Source organism: Panthera tigris, chromosome D3, assembly GCF_018350195.1.
Source record: "Panthera tigris isolate Pti1 chromosome D3, P.tigris_Pti1_mat1.1, whole genome shotgun sequence".
In the NCBI taxonomy this organism is placed as follows: Eukaryota; Metazoa; Chordata; class Mammalia; order Carnivora; family Felidae; genus Panthera; species Panthera tigris.
In genome coordinates, this window is record NC_056671.1 from 31,448,564 (window position 1) to 31,462,499 (window position 13,936).

Sequence of the window (13,936 nt, forward strand, 5' to 3'; positions counted from 1 at the left end):
TACCATCTTTCCTTAAAAAAAAAAAAAAAAAAGCCCAAAAAACTATCTTCTTATATAAAAATGTTTCTCCTTGATTCCATCAGTTTCTTTAACTTCACCGCCCCCATTTTATAAATAAGGAGGCAGAAGCCTGGGATGTTAAGTGAATCTGACAAGGAACAAGGACCCAAATTCAAAAGGCCCTGTGTTTCAGGCCATGGGTCTGGGGCGTCAGCCAGACTGAGTGGTTCCCTGCAAAATGTTCAAACTGGCAGCCAGTGGGCAAAGCAATGTCAAATAGTGATGTGGGGCTTCTCCATAAGCTCACTTACATGAGAAGAATCTCAACTGAGTGGTTAGTTCAGCAGAATTCCCACCCCCACCACCATTTGCACACAAATAAATCTGAGAAGGAAAACTAAAGATGGGGAGGGAGAAGTCACTCATCATCAATAACTTTATTCCCTCAGAGAGTCTTCCCACTTCTGTAAAGAAAAACATATCCTCTATGCATAGCTCTGCAAGTGACATATTTCCTTTAGAGAACAATGACTTGCAGAATATTGTGTGTGCCATATTACTCGACAAAAGTAGAATCATATAATGTCAAATGCTTTTTCAAATTTCTATTTAGAGAGAAGAAAAACATACTATTATTTTGTCAAAATCAGTCACCATGGCAGCCTGAGCCCCTTGACTCTGAATTGTCTTCAGTTCATAAACATAAATGCATACTCATTTTATAGAATTGTTTGTTACTTTATTACCTACCAACTAAGTTCAAATAAAGTTTTAAGCGTGGAGAATTCTCACCTGTGAAAGCATTTGTGGCCTGAAAACCAGCTTCCTGCATACTGCTCCCCAGACAAGCCTGTGCTCCAACTCTTAAGCTATCCTGTCAAGAGAAAACTGCCTGGGCGAGGCCTCAGGTCACTTCCATCTTAGCTTGTCGGAGTCCATGGCTCTGCCCCGTCCGGCTTTTGGTAGCATCTGATGCCCACCTGTCCTGCTCCCAGACCCTGAGAGCAGGTGGTACCTGGGACGGCACCCAGTCCAGCAGCGTGCACACTTGGGGCACACAGTCACGTCAGCCGTCCAGCCAGAGAGTGAAGGCCATGGTGAGCCCAGGAGCAGAGGAAGCTGTCCCGCTGAGACCTGCTTTCCCACCTTAGAGTGAGGCCCTCCTCAGCCACTTGGCAGCCAGCATCCTCCACGGGTCTCAGCCGCTCTAAGGGAGCTCAGTATGGTCTGATCTGCTGCTCTCTGTGCTTCGCCTCTCCCCTTGCTGAAATTAAAAAGAAAGAGATCACTTTCCTGATGACCTGTAGGAACATGAAATTTAGTAGACCCATTGAGGCCAAAAAAAGGAGAAAAAGAAAAAACTACCCAGAGCAGTGTTCATGGTTACGCTATGGGCACTGGAGGAGCTCTGGGGAGGCGGTAGGTGCACCACCTTTTCCTGAGTGCCTGTGAAGGGGCAGGGAGCAGAGGTACCTTTTACTTGCACCCCAGAAAAAAAGACAGAAGAAGACAGTATTCACTGCTCCGAGCCTCTCTAAGAATGGCTACAAAGGCCATACAATATTCAAATGTCTTCCCCTCAGTTACTTGTAGTTCACAGGTACCCTGAAGAAGAAACCCATTTCCCAAGCTTGTTCCTGAGGTCTTGGAAGTGAGGTCTGAGGTTCCTATCCACTGCTGTCAGTAATCCTAGAATGACTTGTGTTGAGGAGTTTTAAAAAATGACTCTCAAGGGGGAAAACAAAGGCCTATAACAATATTTTAAAGAGTGAGAAGGAAAAGCAACTGTAATCTGAAATTTTACATTACCTATTACATACCATTATATAATATAAAAGCATTTTACAAAATATTTCTCAGATACTTTAGTGTTGTTACAGCATACAAGAAGCAACACTAATAACAAGAACATTAGAAGCCCAAAGATGAGACTTTTTAAAATAGAATCCAAATAGGACTCTCCAGTATTAGAGAAAAATCTTTTTTCCATTATCAGCACTTCACTCTAATCAATTCATATCGATCTTTCAAAAATATAACCTTATTCCTCTTTTTCACCATCAAACTAGAGGAAAGAAAAATAATTTAAGAAAATGGCACATAACAGAAAAGAACACTCTGTTAAGCCCTCTTGTTGTAAATATAGATATAAAGTAGTAAAGGAAACATCACTAATGCAGACTAGCTATAAGGAAGACCTTAGGTATTAATGAAGTGCTGTAATTATGTTAATAAATTCAATTGTATTGCCTTCATGTACCTGCAGTAACAATCACAGTAAGGTGTAGTGTACCACAAGTCCTTAAATTTAATGAATAGGTGGAAAAAATTATTCCAATTAAAATAATTTATGCAAATGGTAGTTCTGAAGTGCTTGAAAATGTGACAAAACATTTTTTCTCTGAATTCAAACATTCCATGTAAAATGACCAACCACACAGTGTGAGCATCCTAACGGCCTACACTAACTTCTAAAGTAAACTAACCACATGCACTATACCTATCAATTTGAGGAAATGGAAGTGCCAGAAAAAAACAAAACCACCTGCCCCTATAAAACCTCTATTTTCTTTGCCCTTTGCTATGGTGCTTTCAATGCACAGAAACAGTAGACTTCATTTGTTCTTTTTCTTTAAACTCAGAGACAAACGAAGCGTGATGAGGTTTTTGTTGTTACTTTATCGTGGGCTTTCTGTTTATTTTATTTTGTTTCATTGCAAAAGGTATGCTACCTCACTTTTTAAAAACAAAATCAAGCTATCCTATATCACATTTCAAATGGCTATGGAAAAGACTGAGGCAGATGTGGACCAAAATGGAACAAACAACAATTTTTTTTCTTTTCTTCCTTTTACCATCTTCATCATACTCACCAATTCTTATAATGTCTATTTATTTTTGAGAGAGAGTACAAGCGAGGAAGGGGCAGAGACAGGAGGAGACACAGAATCTGAAGCAGGCTCCAGGCTCTGAGCTGTCAGCACAGAGCCCGCTGTGGGGCTTGAACCCATGAGCTGTGAGATCATGACCTGAACCGAAGTTGGATGCTTAACCAACTGAGTCACCCAGGCACCCCCACGCTCACCAATTCTTAACTTTACTTCTAAAAGAGAAGTATGGTGACAGGTGTCTAACAGCTCAAATTGGGGTCTCAGGAATGGTATTGGTCAGAACTTTTAGGGCAATGTGTAAACTAATAAAGACCAGAGGAACACAGTATTATACCGTTAATGAGTAACTTTCAAATTCCTGCATATACTCAGTGTCCATAAATACAATTTTTAAGTTCAAATGAAACTGTAACTTCCATAAAATGTTTTCTTCCTAACCACTAACACATATTCCTTTTGTAGAAATATACAAGAAAGTAGCAAGGGTGCCCAGGACCTGAAGACTCTGTTCTGTTCAGTGAGGGACCCATGCATCCAGGACAGGGCAAGGAACCCAATCACGCTCAGTAAGAAAGTGTCAGATGACCCAACAGGCTGGGGAACAGAGGTGGATGACTAGAACCCAGAATTAGGAGAAGCAAAGCACATCTGCTTTCACGGCTTAACAACCAACCAAGAATCAGCAAAAAAGGCAGAGAAACAGAACAAATGGTGGTCTCACCCATTTTCCCCATCTAACCCTCTCCTATGGCTCTTGCTCATGATCCTTCTCACCTTCCAGTCACAGCTCAAATGACCCTGGCCAGAGAGGCCTCCATGATCATCCCCCAGGATAAATTCCCAGCCTATCTACCCAGCTTCCCAGCACTTGCCATAGTCACAGCTGCATGCAGGGGTCCTGATCACTTAGCACCCATCTCTCCTGCTGGACTCTAAGTGCATTGAGGACAAGGACAGTGACTGACTGACTTTCCACCTCCCTTCAGCAGCTAAGATACTGCCTGATGCCTGTTCTGCTGAATGAATGGAAGAGTGGATGAAGGCCATTGGTGTTCGGAGGGGTACACACAGAAGAGCTCAGCAAACACTTACAAAACAAACCCACCCCAAGCAGTGAACAGAGGCAGCATTTCCTGAGAGACTACTCTGCACGGCTGGCTCAGAGCCTCTGAACTGGGAGGGTTCTCTGAAATGGTTTTCCTACCACCCACCGGTCAAGATGAGGCAGTGACTACCAGTGATCATTCCTACTCACTTCACAGAACGTCCTGTCCTATCAAGTAGAGGATAGGATACTGGAAATAAATAAATATAAAGAAAGAAAAGAAAGAAAAGAAAGAAAAGAAAGAAAGAAAGAAAGAAAGAGAGAGAGAGAGAGAGAAAGAAAGAAAGAAAGAAAGAAAGAAAGAAAGAAAGAAAGAAAAGAAAAGAAAAGAAAGAAGGAAAGAAAGAAAGAGTAAAGAGAGAGAGGCAACTTACTCAGCTAGCAAGATCACAGAGTCATCCTGAGTCACACATTCAAGATCCCTTGCTACAGAAAGCAGGCTACCATCATCCTGTCTTTTATACACACACACACACACACACACACACACACACACACACACACACATTCTATTTATACTGGAAAGATGGACAGGCCTAACCAGGAAGTAAATTAATTCAATACTGCACTTGAAAAATGTCATTAAGTCCCTCCCACAACAGAGCAACAGTTACTAAGGAAATAGAGCACACCAAATGGAAAAACATCCCTACAGGAAGGGACATTTTTTTAAAACATGAACACCCACAAAACCTAACCAAATAAGTTGTAGAATGTTTTTGCCTTACCACTTATTCCTAAAAACTTACATGAAATGCAGTCCTCCTAGAAATCGCTGGGGAATGAAAACTTAACTGCATTCAACAGCTCACAGCTCTCACAAAACTACACTACAAAAATAGGCATATGCAATTCAGGAAACATTAGGGTTATACACTAGGCACAAAGGCCAAAACCCAGAAGAGAAAGCGAAACAAACTTTTTTAAAAATCTAGCAACATTCAAAAAATTTGTAGTGCATAAGAAATAAACACTGCAGCTTCATTTTTTATTTCCTCTCACTGTGGACAGACTGCTTCACTGGCCTAGAGTCGGTTACCTAGGTGATGGCTAGACTGAGCAGCCCAATGGGCTCCAGGCCGAAAAGACTCTGAGAGTTGAGGCTCTGTGCCTATGTCTGATGATCTGTCACTGTTCTAATCACCAAATAAGTCCTAGGAAGAAAGTCCACTGAGAAATGAAGAGACAGCTCTAACCTTGACAACACACACACACACACACACACACACACACACACACACACACACACACCATGAAAATTAATACATGAAGAGTCACTGCTTATGGGAAAAAAATCTCAACTACTGGCTGGTTCACTTAAGTTTAAAGGGGTAATGGACTTTCAGGGAGACAGATGTGACAAAAAGTAGACAGAAGAAACCTGAGGATCTGTTTCTAACCAGAGTCTGAATCAGGTGTCACCCTGGGAAAGAGATGTCACACTTACCCACATGAGCTCCTCAACCTCATGAACAGATAATCTGGACCTTGGCAAGTTTCCATGTCTCAACATTTCCTAATAGCATAAAAGGATGTCCTTGGAAAAAACACAGCCCCTGCCCTCAAGGCAGCCATGGGGCAGACAACACCAGATAGGACATCCTTCCCCTGGTTCTGGGCCCACTTACAGAACTTGGTCAAGTCCCTCAGCCTGTCAAACTCACACTTTCTCATTTGTGAAGTGAAGACATGAAACTTGAAGTCCCTTCTGAATAAGTCCCCCTTGAATATTCCGCTGTGGCCCTGTCTCTGATCAAGGGAGACAGGACAAATGTGTATGAAAAGAACATAGTGACCAAATACAGAAAATCTGCACATAAACCCAAGTCTGAGAATAAGTCAGAGAAATGAGCTGCTTGCAACCAGGGAAGGCCGGGTTGGGTATTATAGATCCTTCATGCTACTTTTAATTTCTATGATTCGGGGCTATAAAACAATTTGAAGTTGTATTATAAAAGCTATAAAGGGGCACCTGGGTGGCGCAGTTGGTTGAGCCTCCGACTCTTGATCTCAGCTCAGGTCATGATCTCACAGCTCATGGGTTCGAGCCCCACATCGAGCTCTGTGCTGACGGTGTGAAGCCTGCTTGGGATTCTGTCTCTCCTTCTCTCTCACCCTCCCCTGCTCGTGTGTGTGCACACATGCTCTCTCTCTCTAAATAAGTAAACTTAAAAATTAAAAACAAACAAACAAACAAAAAAACATCCTAGCTCTGGGAAGCTTGATGGGCTCCAGATAATTAGGTCAGCATTTTAGGAAACAAGTGCAAAATCAAATATATACACAAGCTGCAAACTGGAAAACGCAGTAATTATATTAGAACATCCTTTAAAATGTCACTTTGACAAATACGACACCTGATAAATCCGAAGGACTATAGTCTGAGGTTCTACTCAAACCAGGTGGGAGAAAGTCCCCCCCCCAAATAAGCAAATAGTGTCCCTAGTGAATCAGGAAGTCTGTAACTATCTCCTCATGCTATCTAGGAGCAAAGGAAGCAAGAGGTCGTCTATCCCACCCCTTCATTTTATGGAGGAGACTGAGGTTCATGGAGGAGAGGGAATGTGTTGAAAGTGACTGTGATGATAAAGGCAGAGCTGGGAATGAAACCAGGTATCAGTCTAGGCCCAAGCTCCCAAGTTCTCCCGTTCACACAAACTGGCCAAAAGGAAGAAGCTGAAAAAGGGATGTGGTACACACCTATACCACTACCAATGGGGACCAGGGAATCCTGAGAAGTTTTCCACTTTCCCAGGCCCACACCACAACACCAATGTGCTAAAAAGAAAAGTCAAGGAAGGGTCGGGAGCTTGGTACAGAATCAGAATGTGCACTGAAGGTCACCTGACACAGTCTGAGCACATCATGGTCACCTCAGCTGTGAACGCCAGGCAAGCAGAAGGTGGCTGCATGAGAAATGGTTACCCCTCCATGCCTGGTACAAGGGGTACAGACTGGCCACACCAGGGAGTTGGGCTTGAGATGCTCCACACTTAGCAGTCTCCCCCATTCCAATTGTCTTCAGATAAAATTAGCTTGCAATGGGCATGACAGGCAAAGAAAAATGGGCTCCCACAGGGAGCTAACAAGTGTGAGCAATAAGGAGGAGGAGCTGTCCTCTGGTTCTTTGGTAAGAGTAGGAGAGAGTGAGGACTGAGGAGCTATCTGTATGAAACAGTGTTTGTCCTGCCCATATGCACTCCCCACACCAAGCCACTCCCTGCCCCAGCTAACAGCAGCCTTCCATACAACACCTAGGCCTTGCCTAAGACAAGCCCTGCTCTCTGTCCTACAGAACACTGTACAAGCTGCATCCTTTCATTCAGTATTTCAATAGCTCTTTGTGGATATTACTCTAGCAAGGTATTATTTTAGATGATGGGGAAACAGGAGTGAACAAAACAAACCAAGTTCCTGTCCCCATGGTGTCTATGCTGTTTATGGAGCTGTTTCCTAATGGAAACTTTTTCTTGCTAATGTTTGTATCTTCAGCATTGACCATGAGGCCTAGGACACAGCAGGTGTCCAATAAATACAGGTTATACTGCACTGAATCACATATGAGCTTCAGCTTGATCACCCCTTGTCACTCTTACTACCTCTGCTCTGTATCGGCTGCACAAAGTCCTGACGCATGGTACACAAAGAGGCTGCTAGCCACAGGGCACTCAAAGCCTAGAGGGCATTCTGTGAGAGAAGTTCCAACTAGAAGTCTGGAGCCCAGACAGTGCTAATCCCTCCACTATGTAAAAGACACTCAAATGAGAGCTTTATACACCAACAGGCCAGAGGACAAAAGTCCAGGTTGAGTCAGACTGCCTTGGGTTCACCTCATTCTAGGCTATGTGTGATTTCAGTAGTTACTTAACCCCTTTGAGCCTCAGTTTCCTCATTTGTAAAATGAAAGTAACAGTGGAACCTACCTCATAGAATTCTTGTACATTTAATGAGGAAACATACACAGAATACTGGTCTCTAATAAATGGTAAAGAAGTAATAGTGGCTACAGTGATTATAACTCCCCTCAGCAGATTGATAAATTATGTCTTTAAAGAGTATTCCCCCCCCCACTTTTCCAGTTTCTAATTGACCTAATGAGACAAAAAATGGATTTTATCTCATAGTTCCTCAATTGATTTGTCTTGATTTATTTTTTTAAAGTTCTCAATAGATAAAAATCTAAGCTTAAAATCATTTTATATGAGCTAAAATTAATAACAGAAAGAATCAGGGGAAAGGATACAAAATTAGACAAAATGTGTGGGTGAGATATTTGGTATGAAATGTGGTAGAATAGTAGAAGAAAAAAATGACAAAAAAGAAACTTGCCTTTAAAAGGAAAAAGAGCCTCTTGATACTCAATTTTTTTCATGTTTCATATTGAACATCAAATTTAAAAAACAGCAATAGACAATAATAAATGAACTTAACCAACATTTTACATCTCTTTGCCAGAAAATAATCATGCAGGGTCCAATCTTCCAATTTGACTTTATTCCACCGTTTTCCCCATTTGGTTTGTTCCCTTTGTAAAGTGCTAACTTCTTAAGCCCTTAATGTTCATTTCTTAAGCTTCCCAAAGGCCCAAGAATTAAACTCTGCACGAGGATATCCTACCAACCCCTCCCAACAGCTTGATAAATCCAGCTCTCTTCTATGAAACAGCAGGTTTTGGAACAGAAACACCAACACTTTAAAAGCTAATAAAAATTGATCAATAATAGAGCCAATGCTCCCTATAGAAATGAAAGATCTATATAATTTCAGTCACTTGCATTAGCAAAGGTTTCCTAAACATCCCTTGTTTACAAAGCTCCAAGCCAGCTCCACATTTGCATCTTTAATCAAAACACATAGGGAATGCTGAAACTTTCATTATATAGTTTTGTCTTATTTGCTTGTATTCATTTTCTGAAAAATATATTCCTTTAGAAAAAAGAAAACTTTCTGTTTTATCATTTTTGTAAAGATTTTATCTTTTTAAAGTAATCTCTACACCCAGCATGGGGCTCAAACTTACAACCCCAAGATCAAGAGTCACATTCTTTACTGACTGAGCCAGCCAGGCACCCCTCTGCTTTATAATTTTTTACAACTCAATATCCAGTTTGAGGTGGGTTGTGTTGGATAGAAATACTTTGACAATACTTTTCTTAAGATATTTCCAAAGAAAAGTCTATATCATCTGGGACAGATAGGAGAGAAGAGGGATGTATAGTGAACACCTGACAGGCATCTCCCCAACACCTGGGGACTGCGACACTCTGACTAGTGGCCAGCAGACTCCACTGCTCAATTTAATGTAGTTGCAACTGTGGGATGGACACACACACACACACACACACACACATACATACATACATACAACTGTTGAGCAATTTGTGCCCTGGCAGAAAGACTCCTTATGGCCTAAATATGCCCATTACAGTAAAATTTAGGGGAATTCCACTTACCTCCAGAAAGAGAAGACAGTTCCTTCCTATTGTCAGCACAGCAGACATAGACACAGACCCATCCCATATCCTTTTAGAACTTAAACTTCCACTCAACACAGTACTGTTTCTATCATTTAAGGAAACCAGAAAAATGATATGTGTTGGATCACACACCATCCTACTAAGATCATAGATTCCCTGAGTACCTTAGAGAAAACACATGTTGTCATATGAGAGTGAAAAGATAATCTCGAGAGCAACCTTTCAAGAATGACTTGGAATTCAACTGGAAAGCTGTCATTTGAGACATACCAAATTCTGGAAACAGAACTCATTTAGCCCAGTCAGTTAGCGTTGGTGGAACAACTTAATCTGATCACAGAAATTCAAGGAGATGAACATTTCAGCAGATGTCTGAAGGACATAACACAAAATGGTACTGTCTGAGGTTGGCCCCCGGAGCTGATGTCACCGGCAGCAACCAGTCTGAGAGTGTGACAAACGAGCTCTCGGTGATACAGTTACGCACAATAATGAACGCTACATCTGTGAGAGGCCCCAGCACACCAAGCCATTTGACAAGCAGTGCCTGACTCCACATATATTAGGGAAACACTGATAGAGTTTCACGTCTTCCTGGAAGGCTGGATGAGGCAGAGCCATGAAAGTGCATCTGTCCTGAAGAGCAGCTGTTGAAGGGGACAGAGAATTCAGGGGAAAGGCTGCCTGGTATTTAACTAATGGGACTACACAAACCCTGTCCCTGTGTGTCTGGAGGCCTCCAGCCAAGCAGAAAGAGTTCATTAGACCAATTTCCGCTGCCTTGGTAACAAAGGCCTATGCGTGTGCTCTTACACAGTAAAAGCAAACGAGTGTTATTCATGGGGGAAAGCACTACAGACAGGTACTGCGTGTCCCACCCAGCAGCCCAGAGGGCAGTATAAACCTGCCCTCTTGCAGTGTAGAACTGGTCCCTCCACAAGCCCAGTGTGACAGGAAGCAGTCTCCCATAGCACCTGAGGCCAGGTGCTTGCAAGTTTGCTGAGTTTTCTCAGCTTCAGAAGCACTTCCTGGCAGCTACAGAAACTATCTCATTCTGAATAGTGTACTCAACCCAGCATCCTCGATGCTGAGTCAGTCTGTCTGTCTTATATGTACACCATCAGATCTGGACAAGAGAATTCTGCCACCAAAGAAAACTGCAGAACTCTGGCAGAAAGAGGAAATTCTAACTACCAAATTCAAAACCTGAAATCACTATTCATGTTCCCATCACTTGCCAAAGTTAGCTACACAGTGTCTGTGAGGCTTTTCATGATCTAAGTACACCATGGACCTCGCCAGCCTGACAGGCGACTTTCTCCGCATTTAAAATAGCATCTTCTTTCAGTTCTTCCATGTTCCTTCTCGAAATCTAGCCCTTATTTATTCCCTTCCCTTCTGGGCACATTCTAATCTCTAATCTGCAGTTGGGAGCCCTCAGCAAGCTTCTTCAGACAGAAGCCCGGACCTCCTGCTTCCACGTCCCCAGGAGGGTAGGAGGGAGGCACAGGTAGGAAGAGAACATAAGATGGGAGGGAAGGAAGAGACTTTTCCACAGTGTACAACAACATCACCCCACTCCCACCTTCCCATGGTCTAGTGAGTAAATGAGTTCCTTTAAACAGCAAGAATGAGGATTTAATTTTGTTCCTCCTATTGCTGCTTCTCACCAAAATATTCTCTCTAGACCACTGTTCCCCCAAATATTCAAAAGGAGGCATGTAATCATCAAAACTAAATTTTGTCCATTTTGACCTAAAAGCTAAATATATTGACAAATAAATTTAAAATAGGAAACACCCAAATGTAAACACACAAGGCTAATATCAAAAAGCATGAAGCTGCCTGTTTATCTGGGCTGGTTGGTTGGAAGAAATGATAGAGAGGGTGGGGCTGAGTGCTAAGACAGGTTCCCATTAAGTGATGAACTACTACAGTCAGGAGCTCTACAATACCCCTTGGCACTGACACAGCCACTCACTCTGTGGGCGTGCTGTGCTCAGAGAAGTAAGCACAGCTTTGGGGTCTAACAGAAGGAGCTTAGAATGACAATTCTGCTGAGTAGCCTGCTACACACTACTTGGGCCGGTTATACAATCTCTGTAAGACTCAGTGTATTCATCTGTCAAATGGGGCATTAATATAACTGTAAGGCAATGGCAATGACTAAGTGAGAAAATATAGGAAATGTATGTACATGGCACCAGAAAATCTAACAGGCTCTCAAAAAAAAAGGTTAAGGCAATAATAGGAAGCAGCGAAGAAGGGCAGGAATGACACTACCTGTGGTTGTCTGACCCTTAGAAAATGCATCGAAGTTGAGGTCAGTTGACAAGACTGTAAGAGAGTTTAAAAAAAAAAAAAGGACAGGGTAGGGGATAAGAAAAATAGAGAGCCTCAGTGGGACCCATTCAGCTCCACTCCGTGGCTGAATTCTCAAAGAGTTAAAATCTAGGGCCTGTTAGATTAGAAATCAATATTCTCATTTCCGAATACTTAAATAGGTCAACATCAGGGACATTTCACTTTGTCCTGACCACAGGCGAAAAGTCCCCCATCTAACCCAAACATTCACATGACCCTTATTAATCTGCCCCACTTCACCCTACTACACCCTCATTCCTACCCCAACATGTAGAACTAGTCAATATTTACTGCACACCCACTAACCATAGGGATTCCCCACATCATAGAAATCACTCCTATTGAAGTGACTCATCTCTTCACTTCCTTTGGATAAAAACATGTTATTATGTTCAATAAAACCATACAAGAAATAATAGTTAAAGATGACATTTAAATAACTTATACCAACACCTAAAAATGGCTTCTTGGAAGAAAAGGAAATGATAGGCATTTTCAAGGATATTTTAAGAGCTCCATCTTTTCTCCTCCTTCTCCACCCACCTCCCCCCACAGATGAGTCACAGCAACATTCAGAGACACACGGGCCCCTGGCCTAGAGGTAAACTTGGGCAAAAGAGGGTTTTATAGTGAGGACGAAGGCTGCCATTGAAATTTAAAAGCAGTCTAGCTACTCTACTACCATCCTTTCCTTACTGGTTCCCATGGAAACAGACCTCAGATCGCCAAAAACAGGGTAAAGATAGCACCATGCCCAGTTTTCTTGCAATCTGTTTCCATGGGAACTGGAAGAGAAGAGAATGGAGGCTGGGTAGCTAGACTGCCTGCAAATCTCCATTCCCATCAGATGGAGATGCAGACAGTGTTGGCACACTGGTCCAACGGCCTGCAGGCTTCCATGGTCTCGTCAAGAATGATATTTCCACTCAGGGATGGAGTCTAGAGAAAGGGAACCTCACACCAATAGCAGCTGCAAACCTCCAGACACCCACTCAGCAGGTGATTCACCTTCTCAAACATTCCTTCACCAACCAGAGGCAATACATTTCAGACTAGTGGTTTCCATGTCTGGCTAGGCAGCGGGATCATCCCAGACCTAATGAAATAATATCTCAGGAGCTGGGACCAGGATTATGTAGTTTTTAATCAGCTCCAGAGGTGATTCTAATAGTTGGCCATTCTGGGAAACCAATGACCTAGACCAGAACTTCCCAAAGTTTAAGGTGCTCATGGATCTTGTGGGGACCATGGTGAAATGCAGATTCCAATTCAGCAGGTCTGGGGAAGGGTCTGAGATTCTGCATTTCTAACTAGCTCCCAGAGGACACTGATGATTCTACTACTTCAACCACATCTGAGTAGTGAGAATCCAGATTCTAGTGAGTTTGGCTCTAGAAACTTCTCAACTGACCAAAGATAGAGACTGCAGCCATTCCCACAGGAGCACCTTATTCCCATCTTCAGCCATCAGTCCACACCCAGGCAAGGCCTCTAAGACAGACAGCTTGGTGTTGGGGGCTAAACAGGAATTGAGTCATGCTTTATATTACCATCCCTCTGTTTCCACTACCTCCAGGAACAATCCTACATGGATAAAATGGTAACAAAATAGTCAAATTTTAGGTATAGTCCTCAGGGGAACCATGCTTGTCTCCTCCAAATCAGATTTCTCTAAAGGTAAAAAGCAAATTCTACATAGCTGAGGATCAATTTGTGGTGAAAAATGTATGAAATACTTAGAATATATTATCAAAGAAGAATGAAACTCCACATGTTATTTTAAAAGAAATAAGAGATAATTTTGAAAAACTCTATAATTATAAGGAAATAATTCAGCTAGCCTTAAAATCCCTATTCTAGTAGAAAATGTACAGAGTAAAAGTAGGCTCCACATTTCAGCTAAAAGTATGAAGAGTAATACAAAAGTAATGTTGATTTCTATACTGAACCACAAAATAGCTTTAAACCACATAAAATGCCAGTGTGTTATTCAAAAGCAAGTCACTGATTTTCTATTTTAAGAAATCTCCATTTTGCCTATGTATAAAAAGGGAGCTATTTCAGTTTGTTTCATTAAATACATTTTGAATCTCCTTCTT

General features: G+C 42.1%; 1 long non-coding RNA gene across 2 annotated transcripts in view; it reads right to left on the reverse strand.

Moving 5' to 3' along the window:
- Positions 1 to 785: 785 nt before the first annotated feature.
- Positions 786 to 13,936, reverse strand: part of LOC122232511 — a 185,456-nt gene continuing 172,305 nt past the window's right edge. For both annotated transcript variants that reach the window (XR_006209831.1, XR_006209830.1), the window contains exon 3: positions 786 to 1,264. This is a non-coding gene — a long non-coding RNA (uncharacterized LOC122232511). The remainder of the gene's footprint in view (positions 1,265 to 13,936) is intronic.